Consider the following 15,754-nt stretch of genomic DNA (forward strand, 5'->3'; position numbering starts at 1 on the left):
TGCAGCTCACTTGCAATGGTTCTGCTCTGTTCCTGGTTCCGATCTGATGATTCTGCTAGAGAGAAGAAAATTGGCGACCATGCAGTGATGTAGCATGAAATTGGCTTATCTACCTGAATTAACTTATAAAATTAACTTTACTGATGGCTGAGGCATGGAGAGGGGGCAGGCAGGAATTACCGATCATTTGTGAAATTAGGATTCAACACCCACAGCTTGCAGAAGCATCAGGTACCCCAAAACAACAGCAGGTAGGAGCGGAGAGACGCAAAACAAGGCATAGCACTACTAGCATGAACTGGGAGAAGAATATTTGTGGGAACGGAAAGGGGAGGGTGAAGAGCGCTAACATGAACTGTGAAAGGGGCGAGTAAGAAAGAAGACTGACAGCATGAAGCAGGGAGGTGGAATGATGAACAGAGTACCAGTGTGAACCAGCTCTCTCGACTCCTCCACTGCCTCTGATTTGTGTCACTGCTTGTCCGACATTCAGCATAAGAGGAGCATAAATTTCCTCCAATTGAATATGAAGGAGACCGAAGCCATTGTCTGAGCTAGACTACTCGCAACCTTGACGTCCTATATGACCCTGACCTGAGCTTCCGACTCCATGTACTCTCCATCTCTGCAGTTCTCCCACTTCTGGCTCCTTGGCATGCCCAATTTTCATTGCTCCACCATTGGTGAGTGTGACTTCAGCTGCCTAGGTTCTGGAATTCCCTCCCTAAACCTCTTGTCTCTTTACCGCTCTCCTCATCCTTTAAGATGCTCCTTTAAACCTCCCTACCTGACCTAATATCTCCTTGCGTGTCTTGGAAGCCACAAACTCCGTTTCCTAGCCAATGACTCCATCCCTCTCCCTGGCTGCTGTCGAGGCTGAGCTAGACTGCTCGCAACCTTGGCAACCTATATGGCCCTGACCTGAGCTTCTGACTCCATATCCTCTCCATCACCAAGACCGATTCCTTCCACCTACGTAACGTTGCCCATCTCCACCCCTGCCCCAGCTCATCTGCTGCTGAAGCCCTCATCCGTGCATTTGTTACCTCTAGACTCGACTATTCCAATGCTCTCCTGGCCGGCCTCTCACCTTGCACCTTCCGTAAACTTGAGCTCATCCAAAACTCTGCTGCCCGTGTCCTAACTCGCACCAAATCCCATTCACCCATCACCCCTGTGCTCGCTAACCTACATTGGCTCCTGGTCTGGCAATGCCTCAATTTTAAAATTCTCATCCTTGTTTTCAAATCCCTCCATGGCCTCGTCCCTCCCTATCTCTGTAATCTCGTCCAGCCCTACAACCCTCCGAGATCGCTGCGGTTCTCCCACTTCTGACCCCTTGCGCATCTCCAATTTTCACCGCTCCACCATTGGTGGGCGTGCCTTCAGCTACCTAGGCTCTGGAATTCCCTCCCTAAACCTCTCTGTTTCTTTACCTCTCTCCTCCTCCTTTAACCCTCCCTACCTGTCCTCATATCTCCTTACATGGCTTGGTGTCAAATTTAGTTTGATAACGCCGCTGTGAAACGCCTTGTGATGTTTTAATACGTTACTGGTGCTATATAAATTCAAGATGTTGTTGGGAGGGGATGGAAGATATTCAGTATGAATAGGGAGGGGGGCAAGAGAAGATTGGCAGGAGAAACTTGGGGGAAGGCCTGTCTAGAGTGTGCCTCCACGTCACTGACAATCATAGGAAAAATATAACTATTTGATTCGGCAAACAGAGAGAAGCAATACATATCCATTTTGGTCATAATCTACTATACAGCTGATGGAATGCGGGGTATACCTGCAGTTCAACTTATGACAAGCCCATAACCTGCTGCACTTTCAGTGTAGCTGCATGAAATAGGCTTGTATTCAGGTGTTTGGGGGCTTTGGCAGCTTTTTTGAAGCTGTTGGTCAGTTTGTTGCTAGTTTACTAGAGTTCGGCATATATGCTTCTGATTCATGGACTTGTCCTGCTTTTTTTTAGCCGGCTTTTTTTTTAGCCGGCAAGATTTTGGACATTTATGCCATTCAACAAAGTTCATTCTATTCTGAACTCACAGTGCTATCTCCGTCTTATTACAAATACTGCACTTGGTATCTTTTCCTAGGACAGTAGTGATTTTGTGAACTTGATTTTACATCAATGTTGAGGCTTAAAGGCAGTGTATAATTAGTGCTGCAAATGCAAATACACGGTGCTTAATTTAGTGTTGCTCTCTTTAGAAGTGGAGGAAAAATTGAATCTATGCAACTCCCTTCTCCGTCACTTTCAATATACTGTAATTGCTTAAGCAACTTAATCATTGTAATTAAAACCTTCAGAAATTAGCCAAACTACTGCAAACAAACCACTAGAGGGCACTACAACTAATGAGGGCAAAGGGTTAAAGTAGCTGCTCATCCTTTTTGTCGCTTCACATTTACTCAACACTGCAAACGCTCTTTTTGAATCTGTCCCAGTACCTGCATTTTAGCTTCAGCATTTATGAACTGAAGGAAATGATAAATCTTCTACAAATCTTAATTCAATGGCTGGCTCAAAGAGCTTGCATCGGTACATAAATGCAGCCAAAAACAATGCTGTTTTGTTTTATAATCATCTTGTGCTGAAAGGGCAGCTATATACTAGAGATCCTCCTTTCAATACTTGTTCACTGCATAGTGCTGCTTGAGAGGGACAAGTACAACCCTGAATAGTATCCATTTCCCAAGGTCAGATGTGGTGCAGATACAGTGGGAATTGGTTTACAGTTTTACTCAGAACTGGGTTATTATTAGGGATACACTTTAAATAAAATTCATTACCAGTATTGTCACAACTAATGGCCATTAGTATTCTGAAACCAGCAATTTACAGTGCATTTATCCATTGGGTCACTTCCAATACACCAAAAGTGCTTATGCTTTGAAGTTATGCTGAACAGATGGTTGCTGATCAGAGATTAGCACTGGGTCCAAGGTTACTTGGCAGCAAAATAAACTATAGTGAACCCTGTCTATAATGGTCACCATTGGGACTATGCTTTATTCACTGCGGTACACAGCAACTGTTAAAACTCATGCTAGATGGTAGTTGCGCCTCTGTACACCTAATGTATAATTCAGAGCCAGGAAACACTCTGAAGAGTGCTGTGCTTTAAGTGCTGCTACTTGAGTCACTGTTAATCATATTGCTGATTTAAGTACTATTTTTCCTTCGCTATGTCCCAGAAGTAAGTACAACAGTATGGTCATTTAGCATGATTTTCAATCAAATGTAATGAAAAGATGCTGCTCCTTAGTCCATAGTGTTAGTGACCATCTTGTTAAACAGGGATAAATATATCCTATTTACCCAGCAAGATACTTTTATCATTTAGGATGTTCTTCTCACACAACTTTAGATTTTTCCCAGAAAGGCATTCTTATATAAACTTGAGGTCGTTTATAACCTACAATGAGTTTAAAAGCATCTTCAGTGATTCAAACTAAAACAGTATTAGAATTGAAAGTTTGCCCTGTTTTTCTCGCAATTATATTAACTGTTTGTATTGCTACCAGTACAGAAAATGAGAGAACTTGTGATTGAAGTGATTGAAGGACTCCATTTGACACAAGCAATTTACATCAAAAGATTTACCTGGTCCCTTCTATTGTGCAACAATTCAATCTTATCAGTTGCTGGTGCTGATTAGCTTTTGGGAGTTGGGGAGGGCATGGGGTGATAAATAGCTTTTAGAACAGCTTTTCAGACATTTTTTCCAACATTGCTCCCATCTCGGAAATGGACAGTGGGACCTCAAAGGCTCAGGAAAAGGCTTTAAGAAAAATTGATACGGTTATATTAGAAATAAGGTTAAAATAATAAAAGTAGAAAAGGCAGAGAAATATGTAAAAAAGGAAAGACCGAGCAGACAGATGTAAAAATTGATGGGTTTTAGTGGTATAGGGTAATGTTATATTAAAGCTACTCCTGAAATCAGAGTATCTTTGTCAACAACAACAACTTATATTTATATAGCACCTTTAACATAGTAAAACCTCCCAAGGCGCAGCACAGGAGTATTATAAGACAAAAAATTTGACACCGAGTCACATAAGGAGAAATTAGGGCAGGTGACCAAAAGCTTGGTCAAAGAGGTAGGTTTTAAGTAGCGTCTTAAAGGAGGAAAGAGAGTAGAGAGGCGGAAAGGTTTAAGGAGGGAATTCCAGAGCTCAGGACCTAGGTAACAGAAGGCACGGCCACCAATGGTTGAGCGATTATAATCAGGGATGCTCGAGGGCAGAGTTAGAGGAGCGCAGATATCTTGTGGGGGGGTGGGGGTGGGGGGGTAGTTTGTGAGGCTGGAGGGATTTGAAAACAAGGATGAGAATTTTGAAATCACTGTATATTAGTATTGACTGGTTCAGGAAGTGTACAATTTTCCCAGACCTGCTGACAGTCTAGGGCTAAAACATTTAACTGAGAAAAGGGTATTGTTCACTATAGACCAAGCTTTAGGATGGTTTAGCCAGATGGTTGATGGAACTGCGAATATCTGGTGTCGACATTAACAACTGCTTAAAGGGCTTAAAAAGAAAATGTGAAACTAATTTTCTCATAACTGGTTACAGGGCAGATTGATGCAAAACTTAAATGGAAAAACATTGACTTAAAAATTATATTTAAAAAAAATGAAGGGTTCATGTAAGTGCACTTAACTCGATTTAGTGAATGTACACACTGTTTTCTGAAGGAGACTAGATGTAGTGCCAAAGTGGCTGAGCATGCCCGATATAAAAACAGAAAATGCTGGAAATACTCAGCAGGTTAGGCAGCATCTGTGGAGAGAGAAACAGAGTTAACGTTTCAGGTTGATGAACTTTCGTCAGAACTGGAAAAGGTTAGAGATATAACCGGTTTTAAGCAAGTGCAGGGGCAGGGAAAGGGGGGAGAAGAGGAAAGAACAAAATCATCCCTCTTTTTTGTCATTTAATCTCTCCTGCCTTCCACCCTATCACAGATCTTCCCTTTTTGTTTTTTCCTCTCCTCCCCCCTTTCCCTGCCCCTGCACTTGCTTAAAACCTGTTACATCACTAACCTTTTCCAGTTCTGACGAAAGGTCATCAGCCTGAAACATTAATTCTGTTTCTCTCTTCACAGGTGCCACCTGACCCGCTGAGTATTTCCAGCATTTTCTGTTTTTTTTCAGAATTCCAGCATCCACAGTATTTTGCTTCTGTGAGGATGCCAGATGATAGCCTTTTCTATATGCAGTAAAAAGAAATGAGAAAACCAACATACTTGTGGAAAAATGGGAGGATAGGTTATTTTAAAAATCATGACTACAGCAAAAAGCCTCCTCATGGGAACAACCTGTGGTGAGCCACCCATTCCCCTTATCAAATCATTTCAATTCTGGAAATGCTGGACAGTATAAGGAATGACTTAGAATTTCAGGAAACCGTCCCCTCTTTAAATGATGCCCCTCCCCTTGAAGAGGAGTGTCCATTAATGGTCTTTTGCAGTGCAAGATTTTTTATTCCAATTACCACTATAACAACTAAGCTTCAGAGCTTATATTGAGCAGAGTGTTGAAAGATAGTAGGGCTTAAAGGTCATGACAAAAAGGTCAATGAAACAGCAAGTCTGGCTCCAGCATCTAATAAAACATGAAGTTACCAGAACATTTCCAATGGCATATACAGTGAGATTGATAGTGGAGTGGAAGTAATTTCGGCTAAAAATATAGAACTGCGATAGTGCTCAAAGTTGACATTTCAGAGGTTTAGCGCTCTGCCTAACGAGAGAATGAACTCTTACTGAAATAATTTTTTTTAGTGGGTAAGCAGCCTCTTTTTGAAGATTTTGGACCAACTACCTCAGTCATACAGTATGTGGTGCCAGTTCTACCTGGGTCCAACATCACCCCTGGCTGATCATTGGGCCGTAATTTGTGACCCCCAAAGAGGGGGTGCGTACGAGGTGCACGTGCCCGTACGGGCCGCGCAAGTTCTGGGTTTAGGCATGTGAAGCGCATGCATGAAAGCCTGGAACTTGCGATCTGTCAAGAATTCTCTGGACAGATGATCCACATCCCTGGGAAAAGGGCCTCCGCGGATGGAGAGCTGCGCTATTTGCCTAACTTCCACCCGTTGAATGCCCGTGAAATTCTTACACCTGGTAAAAGCAGACATAAGGGGCTAGATTTTCGGGGAGCCGTCAGGCGGGGTTTCAGGCGTGTGTGGGGGGCGTGGGGAATCCTGAATTTGGGGGTCCCGACACCATCCCGCCCAAAACCCCACCCCACGTAAGTTTCAGGGGCGGCGGGTACCCGCCCCGCACTGGAACCCGCCGAAACCAGGCGGGAAGGGATTAGTGCCAGTTAACAGGCAGTTTTTAGCCTAATCCCTATTTTGAGGGGTTTCGTGTGGGTTTCCCGACGGCTCCAAACCACGCCAGGTTAGAGCAGGCGGGTCGTCGGGTTGGAGGGGTCGTGATGTCGGTGCTCAGGTGATGATGGGTGCATGAGTGTAAAGGTAAGTGTGTTTGGTGTGTCTAAAGTGTGTAAAGAACTTTTACTTACCTGTACTTACCTTAACAGCCTTTCTTCCTGTAGCAGTCAGGAGCGCATCACTCAGCCGGAACTGAAAGCTGAATGGCTGCGATCTGTGAAAAGTGACAGCCTTCAGCTTTGAGTGCCGGTGACCGTTCTGACTGAGTCTGTGCAGAAGGACTCATGTTAGAACTCAGAGTGTCAGTGTTTCACAGCTTCAAACAGCTGTGAAACACTGATATTTCATCTGTCAAGAACTCTTGACAGATGAAATTGCAGCCTGTGACGTCACCTGTTGCCGGGTGGCCCTTAATTGGCCTGCTGAGCCCGCTGGGCGAGCTTAACAAGGTCAATCAAGGGAAAATCGCGTGGGTTGGCCGGACGTCGAAGTAGGCGGGTCAAAAACCTGAAAGGGGAAGTCCCGCCGCCTTCCCGACAGGTTCGGGAAAATCTACCCCAAGGTATGCTTTTACCAGCATAAGAGTTTTTTAAAAATTGAGTGATAAAATTTTCTTTTTCTTTTATACTTTAAAAACCCTGTCCAATAAGGTAAGTTTATTTTTAGCCCTGTTTAAACTTTTTTCTTTCAAAAAATTTAATTTTTGTTTAAAATATTTAATTAAATGGCATTTTAATTTTTTAAAATTTATTTCATGTGTTTGTGTATTTTTTTTTAAGTGATCCCTATTCATACTTATGGGCATTCAGTTTGTTCGGAACTCCCATAAGTATGAATGGGGATTCCCTTCTTTCATTGGTTGGGCCAGCCCACGTGATCCCAGGGGCGCTTGCGAACCGCATGTGCCCCTGAGATACGTGGGCCTCTGCCCACATGTACCCGGAGAGGCCCAGCACTGCGAGTCTCCGTATCTCCCAGACCACCAGGTAAATTCGTAGATTTTTTTTTTACACAGGTCTGAGGCATCCGCCCACGGGAAGCCTTGGATCGCAAATTTTGGGCCGTTATCTTTGCTGAATTGGCTGCTGGATGGTAAGTGAAAAATTCAGTGTACTGCCCATCTGTAGCTTTGTATCTCACAAGGCAAAGATCAGCAAAACAACTACAGCTAAATTGTCATCATTACCAAATCATTTACTTCATTACTGTCTTACTGTGTGATTTTCTGCATCTAGTTTTAGGCAGCAGTCTTAGTGATGTGCTCTGAGATGTCATCCTTCATGAGGAATACCATAGAGAATGCAAACTGCTGTCTGTGGTTACAGGATACACGTATACAACAGAAATTAAAAAGAAAGAAAAATAACACTTGTATGGCCATTTCTTTTTTAAAAATCTCTCATTCTGTACCTGTAATAGTTGTCCCTAGGCTGCAGTACAGTTAGACTGCTGTAGCTTGAACAGTTCTTAACAGATTTACTGTCACCCAAGATTACTTAGTTGTCAGACAACAGAAGCCCCAAAGTGATATATTTATATCATTAGCACCTCTCTGGAAGCTACTGAAGGTTGCTAGGTCATTGCTTAGCAACCAGGAAAGAGTTCTAACTAAAGATGCAAGGTGACTATAGTCAACCAACCTAATGCAAAGGCAAGTGCAAGTTGTTTTGAACAAATGGTTAGTACAAAGGGTTAGCTTCTCAAATGTACATTTGTGCATGCAGCTCAAATTAGACCCTTAAACAGTATATGGTTAGAAAGTGTGAATGATTACAGTCTAAGGATGGGTGCAATCTGAAGCTGACAGTTTCTTATTAAGTCGGAAAGACTTGCAACTGGAATAAATATTTGGGAAAATGTGGAATTATGATCAATAGCATTGGTTATTGTGTGCCCTTTCATTTTACCACTTGTTGTGAATACAGCAAATCTAGCCAGAGCAATCACATATATTTATTTGAGTTCCTTCGCACGCTGTTGGTTCAGACAGCATAAATCCTTTGATACTGATACTGAAAATGCTTTGTGTGCTCAGGATGAGTGGAAATCCAGCTCTTAAATCCAGGCATATCCAAACTGAAACAATCTGTAAAACTAGGTACCAAACTGAGCTTCACTACTTTGACTCTGGGCGCAAAGGTGCAGAAATTCTCAGACCAGAGACACGCACAATTGGGATGCAAAGCAAGTGAAGTACAAAACGTCCAAGTCTCATCGATCTTTGACAATCATCTATCAATCCTGCCACCAAAACACATCTCCCCCCAAAATAATGGCCCTGCCCCCAAGTTACAGGGCCTTTTTGCTTTATGACATCAGTATAAATAACAAGAATTAAAAAGCTTCTCTCATTGCAGATTCTTAAACATGCTGTGTCTGATGCGCAAGAATGATGGTTAACTGAGTTGAACCTTTAATGTTCAACGTAAAGAAGGAACATATGGTGTGAGTTCAGTGCTTTCCTTGGGCCCTGATTGTTTACGCTGATTGCCCATTTACGCTCATTTTTACATTTTGGCGTATGCGAATGTGATTGGCAGTAACTTTGAGCATAATTTGTCATCGGCAGAATGGGCATGGGAATGGGAGTGATTTCGGATGCAACTGAAGATATAGATGCATTTGACATCCAGATTGACTATATTGCTGCATCAATGAAAACTTCCAATTCGATTGACAATAGTGATTGGCTTTCTGTAATTAAAAAATTGAGCAAACTGCATTGAACTGCCATAACCAGAGTGTCTTATTTATGTGACCTTCCCGTGCCGCCTCTTCAACTTGCTTCCCATTCACCTACCAAACCTGGTGAAATAAAACTTCCGTATAATTTCACTCTGTTATAGTTTGTGGTTGATTTTGTCAACAGATTTGTTGAAATGCAGTGAGTTGGCGCACCAACATGTGGCACTCCTCCTAACTTCCTTCTCCATTGTGAAGATGGAATGTCCTTCATTCTTGTGAGGATGCAATCGAAGCTTGTTTTGAGCACTTTCAAGCAAGTAGTTCTGACGAGCATTGACTGAGGCCCGGTAGGTTTGTTTAGAGTGTGGCCCAGGAAGATCAAAGGGGTTGGGGGGAAAATGGAGTAATTGTATAAACCGAGCAAATTAATTTCAACTGGTTTGTGCATTTCTGAGAATGTTACACAGATATGCATTTAAGTCATTGTATAAAAAAAGTGGCAGAGCAAAGGAAATGTAAGTATAGTCAGATTTTACTGAATATTGTTGCATTTAGCCCACTGAGAGGCTGTCCTGTATAACTTTGGCTTGAAATATTTTCAGAAAAACAATTGTCTATTTGGGGCATGTGGTATCAGTGGTGCATGTTCTTTAAAAATATTAAATATTTTCAATAAGTGTTGGGCCTCACGAGCTTCTGTATTCATTGAAGGGTCAAGTCTTAATTGTTCCTTTATTTCACTTGCCCTTGGTGGGATCTTGCTGTGCACAAATTGGCTACCATGTTTGCCTACATAACAATAGTGACTACACATCAAAGTAATTAATTGGCTGTGAAGTGTTTTGGAAGGGATTATTATTAATGCAAGTTCTTTCCTTTTAAGTAGAGAATGAATGCAATAACTCGTTGAGTCGCTCCTTGTACAACCCACCACCTGAGAGCAGAATAGGAGGAACATGCAGCCATAGCCTCACAGGCTACTTATTCCAGTATGGAGCAGCCAACGTGGAAATAAATAATAGCACTATATATTTTTTCTCATTTAGATTGTTTTAAGTTATTTTATCTGAATGCTGTGACTGTATTGCAGAGTTGTACAATGCAATTTCTAGCTTGCAGCTTCTTCCCTGCATGAATTTCTAATCTTGGCCATGTTGTCAGAAGGCCTAGGTTGGAGACTTGTTACTTTACTTTAGGATTAAGGAAGAGAGAGAGAGAAAACACTCGGGAAAATTTGGTTGGTGACAGTAGCATTGGTAGTGGCAGTGAAGCATGCCATCTATCCACTGTCCTGACTGAGGAAATGGTATGGCGGGCAAAGGACTGAAAGTGTCGGGTAAGGAAATGTATATTATTTCTGATGCTGACAGTTCTCTTGGCAGGGCAACTGCTTTTTAAGAACTAATCTGATGAGATCAAATCCTGGTGAAGATCAGACATTTTCATGTACAAAGCAATTTCCACTCACTGTAATGTAAAATAATCAAGTTACAATCTCTTCTGTAATATTAAATCTCGGCTGTCATATTTGCCCAAAGTCACCACATGCTCCTGTACTGCAATAACTTGGCAATCTAGTAGTGATGTAGTGATCTGGGGCTTTGTGGTGACAAATCAAGTGTTAACTCATGGCCACTATACTCAAAACCAAACGGTGACTGTTATTTCTGCTAGTGTGCACAAAGAAGTTAAAAATAAAAATAAGAGGTGGAAGAAAAGAGCAAGTCCAACAGGACCTGAAGGATTAAACCTTTCAGATGAAGACCTTTCGTCAGAACGACTTTTTAAGTTTAGTGGTAGTAAATATGTTGTTGCTCCCATGTGTGTTTTTTCGCATTATGTCTATTTTCAGCAACATTATGCTGATTTTAGGAAAGAAGTTATATGGCACCTTTTCATGTACTCCGCATTGCCCAAGGTACTTCAAAACCAACCAATTATTTTTGTTGTTTTGCAAGCAAGCATGGCAGGTAATTTGCATACAGTAGTGCCCAACAAACACTAATGAGATGAATGACCAATTCATTAGTTTTCTGGTGGTGGACTGATACCTGGGATGGCAGGAATGACGTATCAAGAGAGATTGGGTCGATTAGGCTTATATGCGCTAGAGTTTAGAAGAATGAGAGGGGATCTCATTGAAACTTATAAAATTCTAACAGGACTAGACCGACTAGATGCAGGAAGGATGTTCCCGATGGCAGGGGAGTCCAGAACCAGGGGTCACAGTCTAGGGGTAAGCATTTAGGACTGATGAGGAATTTCTTCACTCAGAGAGTGGTGAACCTGTGGAATTCTCTACCACAGAAGGCAGTTGAGGCCAACTTATTAAATATATGCAAGAAGGAGTTGGATATATTTCTTAAGGCTAAAGGGATCGAGGGATATGGGGAGAAAGCAGGGACAGGGTACTGAATTTGGATGATCAGCCATGATCTCATTAAATGGCGGAACAGGCTCAAGGGGCCGAATGACCACCTCCTGCTCCTGCTCCTATCTTCTATGTTTCTATGGTTGAGGGATGAATGTTGGCCAGGACACCGGAAGCACTCCCTACTCCTCTTCAACAAAGTGGCATGAGATCTTTTACTTCCACGAGAGGGGAGACGGGGCCTCGGGTTAACATCCCATCTGAAAGACGGCACCTCCGACAATGCAGCACTCCCTCAGTACTGCACTGGAGTGTCAGCCTAGATTTTGTGCTCAAATTTCTGGAGTGGGACTTGAACCCACAACCTTTTACCTCCAACTGAGCCACTGCTGATACTACACTGTGGCATGATGTATTAATGCCTCAACATGTCTCTTGCCTGTAAGTGCACCATTTCTATCATGTGCTTACGCACCAAGGAAGATAAAATACCACAAGGTTGTGGATCCCACACTTTGAAGAGAACTTGAAAAAGAAATAAAGTCTTTCGCACTGGTGACTTGTAATATAATCCCTTTTTGTTAAGTAGAGCTGCTTGTTTATTATCATAAGTTAATTTTGACTTTTTTTACTGGGTGACAACAGCAATGTTATTTCAAGAAAAAAATGGTAGCTCTAGAAAAGCCTGAGTCACGATGCTGAGTATTCCATTCTTTCTAATTAATGTGCTGCTGACTGTCCTCCATCAGTTACATCTGGGTCTGTCTGATCATTTTTCCTGAAATAGCACGTGCCGGGGGCAGGCACAATCCAGTCTGTAACAGAGAGAGAGGTTAAATACAAAGCAGAGGCTGTACAAGGCATGTATTTCTCTACAATGCTGATAGTTACCATCAGCTTTGAATTATTTTCCCATCATGAATTATTTTTTTCCTCTTTCCAGAAACCAGATTGAACCTGGCTTAACAAATATGTCACAAATAGAGGATTTAGAATATGGTTCACTGTATCTCATCATCGACTTCACCACCTATTTTTCCCCCTGCTAAGGGACACTAAGGAGGTGCGATTCATCTTATTTGGTAGCGCAAAACGGGCGATAGCAAATTGGCAGCCCATTTATGCTTCGCCTGATGCTCTATTTCATTGCAGCATTGCTACCGCCCAAGATGGATTTCATCCCCTCAGTTCCTTCCTCTTGGAGAAAATAAATCAAGCAGAACTTCTGCAATCCCTAGAATCCTCAACACACTTCCCATCATTCATCCATCTAGCTTCCTTTGAAAGGTATCAATTGACCCCAAACAAAGTACCTTTTCTGGGAATCTGTTCTGCATATTCACTATCCTTTTGTTTTTGTTTCTATTTTCTAACCTTGCTCAAGGCTTGTGAATTTTGTACATGTGTTCTTTAGTCCTATATTCATTGTCAAAGATAAATAGGTTCAACCCTGCCTATATCTTATTATTTTACAGATCTGTATTATGTCTCTGCTTAGGCTTTTTTACAGCAAAAATAGTTTAGTTACTTGAACCTTTCTTCCCAGTTTGTCCCCCTAAGGTCTGGAACAGTCAGTGCACCCTTTCAAATGCATATGTTGAAGGGCTAATTACTAGTCCTAGCCCCTTTAGGGCTACCCCGGATCAGGCGTATTCCTCAGACGTTCACTTTCAACTAAAGTTTGAGGTAGCCAAATCCTAAAGACGCTTAATTGGGTCTAAAGGTCCAGACCATCTCTCCCTAAAGGAAAGGAAAAACCTGAAGATGTTACCTTCCTCCAGATAGCACTTTTAATAAGTTTAGCTAGACTGTAACATTCCGGATATTATGAGGGTCCGGAAAACTCCCTCAGAATTCTGCAACTCCTCACCAAAGAGCGTACAGAGATTGAGTTTGCGAGTTTGATACAGAAGTACTATGTGAGACAATTCTAAAAATATATAGATTTATTAAAGAACCGACATGTAATTACAGTAGGTGTTTCAATTGCAACATTAACAGTTCCAAAAAGAGTAAGCTTTTACAATCTTATCAGAGATCCTTATTCTCAAATCTTAACTTCGTTACAGTTTTACAGTTCTTATTCCAGGATATCCACCAAAATCAAATACCTTTGATACCTTTGATCCCCGAGATACAAAGAGGTGTAGACTTAGAGCCTGCCTCTGAAGCCGAGAATCGCTTTGCCCCTTTACAGCGAGACTATCATCCCATTTGAAAGTTCAATATTTATATCCTTTTTCAGTGGTATTTCCTTTGAAGTTTTCTGCTGATGTAAGCTAATTATCTCTAGTCATTTTTCTGCTGACTTCTGCAATTCTTACCGTCAGTTCAGCTGGTAGCATTAAGAATAGTGTGTCTACCCTAGGTGTTCGGAGCTCATCATAAAAAATGGTGTAACAACAGGTGCATTTCACTTGATGTCATCTTTACGAAGGCATATGTTTCTGCTTTTATGCACCTGTTTACGAAGTGTACTTTAGAACACCTTAACACGGTGCACCATTCTCTTCTTTCCGGGAAATTAATGGTGGGAAACATGGAGATGGCAAAAACACTGAACAATTATTTTGTATCAGTCTTTACAGTAGAGGACACTAAGAATATCCCAACACTGGACAAACAGGGGGCTCTAGGGGGGGAGGAACTAAATACAATTAAAATCACTAAGGAAGTGGTACTTGGTAAAATAATGGGACTCAAGGCGGATAAATCCCCTGGACCTGATGGCTTGCATCCCAGGGTCTTGAGGGAAGTAGCGGTAGGGATTGTGGATGTATTGGTAATAATTTTCCAAAACTCACTGGACTCAGCAAAGGTCCCGGCAGATTGGAAAACTGCTAATGTAACACCCTTATTTAAAAAGGGTAGTAGGCAGAAGGCTGGAAATATAGACCTGTTAGCCTAACATCTGTGGTTGGTAAAATGTTAGAGTCCATTATTAAGGAGACAGTAACGGGACATTTGGATAAACATAATTTAATAGGGCAAACTCAGCATGGTTTCATGAAGGGGAAATCATGTTTAACAAATTTGCTTGAGTTTTTTGAGGAAGTAACATACAGGGTGGATAAAGGGGAACCAGTGGACGTAGTGTATTTAGACTTCCAAAAGGCATTTGACAAGGTGCCACACAAAAGATTATTGCTCAAGATAAAAAATCACGGGATTGGGGGTAATATTCTGGCATGGGTGGAGGATTGGCTCTCTAACAGAAAGCAGAGAGTTGGGATAAATGGTTCGTTCTCAGATTGGCAACCAGTAACTAGTGGTGTTCCGCAGGGGTCAGTGCTGGGTCCCCAACTCTTTACAATCTACATTAACGATTTGGAGGAGGGGACCGAGTGTAACATATCAAAGTTTGCAGATGATACAAAGATGGGACGGAAAGTAGTGAGTGAGGAGGACATAAAAAACCTGCAAAGGGACATAGATAGGCTAAGTAAGTGGGCAGAGATTTGGCAGATGGAATACAATACTGGAAAGTGTGAGGTTATGCACTTTGGCAGGAAAAATCATAGAGCAAGTTATTATCTTAATGGCAAGAAACTGGAAAGTACTGTAGTACAAAGGGATCTGGGGGTCCTGGTGCACGAAACTCAAAAAGTTAGTATGCAGGTGCAGCAAGTGATCAAGAAGGCCAATGGAATGTTGGCTTTTATTGCTAGGGGGTTGGAATATAAAAACAGGGAGGTATTGCTGCAGTTGTACAAGGTATTGGTGAGACCGCACCTGGAATACTGCATACAGTTTTGGTGTCCATACTTAAGAAAAGACATACTTGCTCTCGAGTCAGTACAAAGAAGGTTCACTCGGTTAATCCCGGGGATGAGGGGGTGGTCATATGAGGAGAGGTTGAGTAGATTGGGACTCTACTCATTGGAGTTCAGAAGAATGAGAGGCGATCTTATTGAAACATATAAGATTGTGAAGGGGCTTGATCGGGTGGATGCGGTGAGGATGTTCCCAATGATGGGTGAAACTAGAACTAGGGGGCATAATCTTAAAATAAGGGGCTGCTCATTCAAAACTGAGATGAGGAGAAACTTCTTCACTCAGAGGGTGGTAGGTTTGTGGAATTTGCTGCCCCAGAAAGCTGTGGAAGCTACATCATTAAATAAATTTAAAACAGAAATAGATAGTTTCCTAGAAGTAAAGGGAATAAAGGGTTACGGGGAGCGGGCAGGAAATTGGACATGAGTCTGGGTTCGGAATGGTCATGGCCCTGTGGGTAGTGGAGCGGGCCCAGGGGCCGTGTAGCCTTGTTCTGCTCCTACTGTGTTCTAATTC

General features: G+C 42.1%; 1 protein-coding gene across 1 annotated transcript in view; it reads left to right on the forward strand.

The window, feature by feature from the left end:
• The window catches only part of LOC147108646 (cadherin-4-like), a 735,941-nt gene that overhangs the window by 231,079 nt on the left and 489,108 nt on the right, over nucleotides 1-15,754 (forward strand). The gene's annotated exons all lie outside the window — the stretch shown is intronic.

Source organism: Somniosus microcephalus, chromosome 13 (assembly GCF_052327205.1).
Source record: "Somniosus microcephalus isolate GS21.2 chromosome 13, FLI_Smic_1.0, whole genome shotgun sequence".
Taxonomy (NCBI): Eukaryota; Metazoa; Chordata; class Chondrichthyes; order Squaliformes; family Somniosidae; genus Somniosus; species Somniosus microcephalus.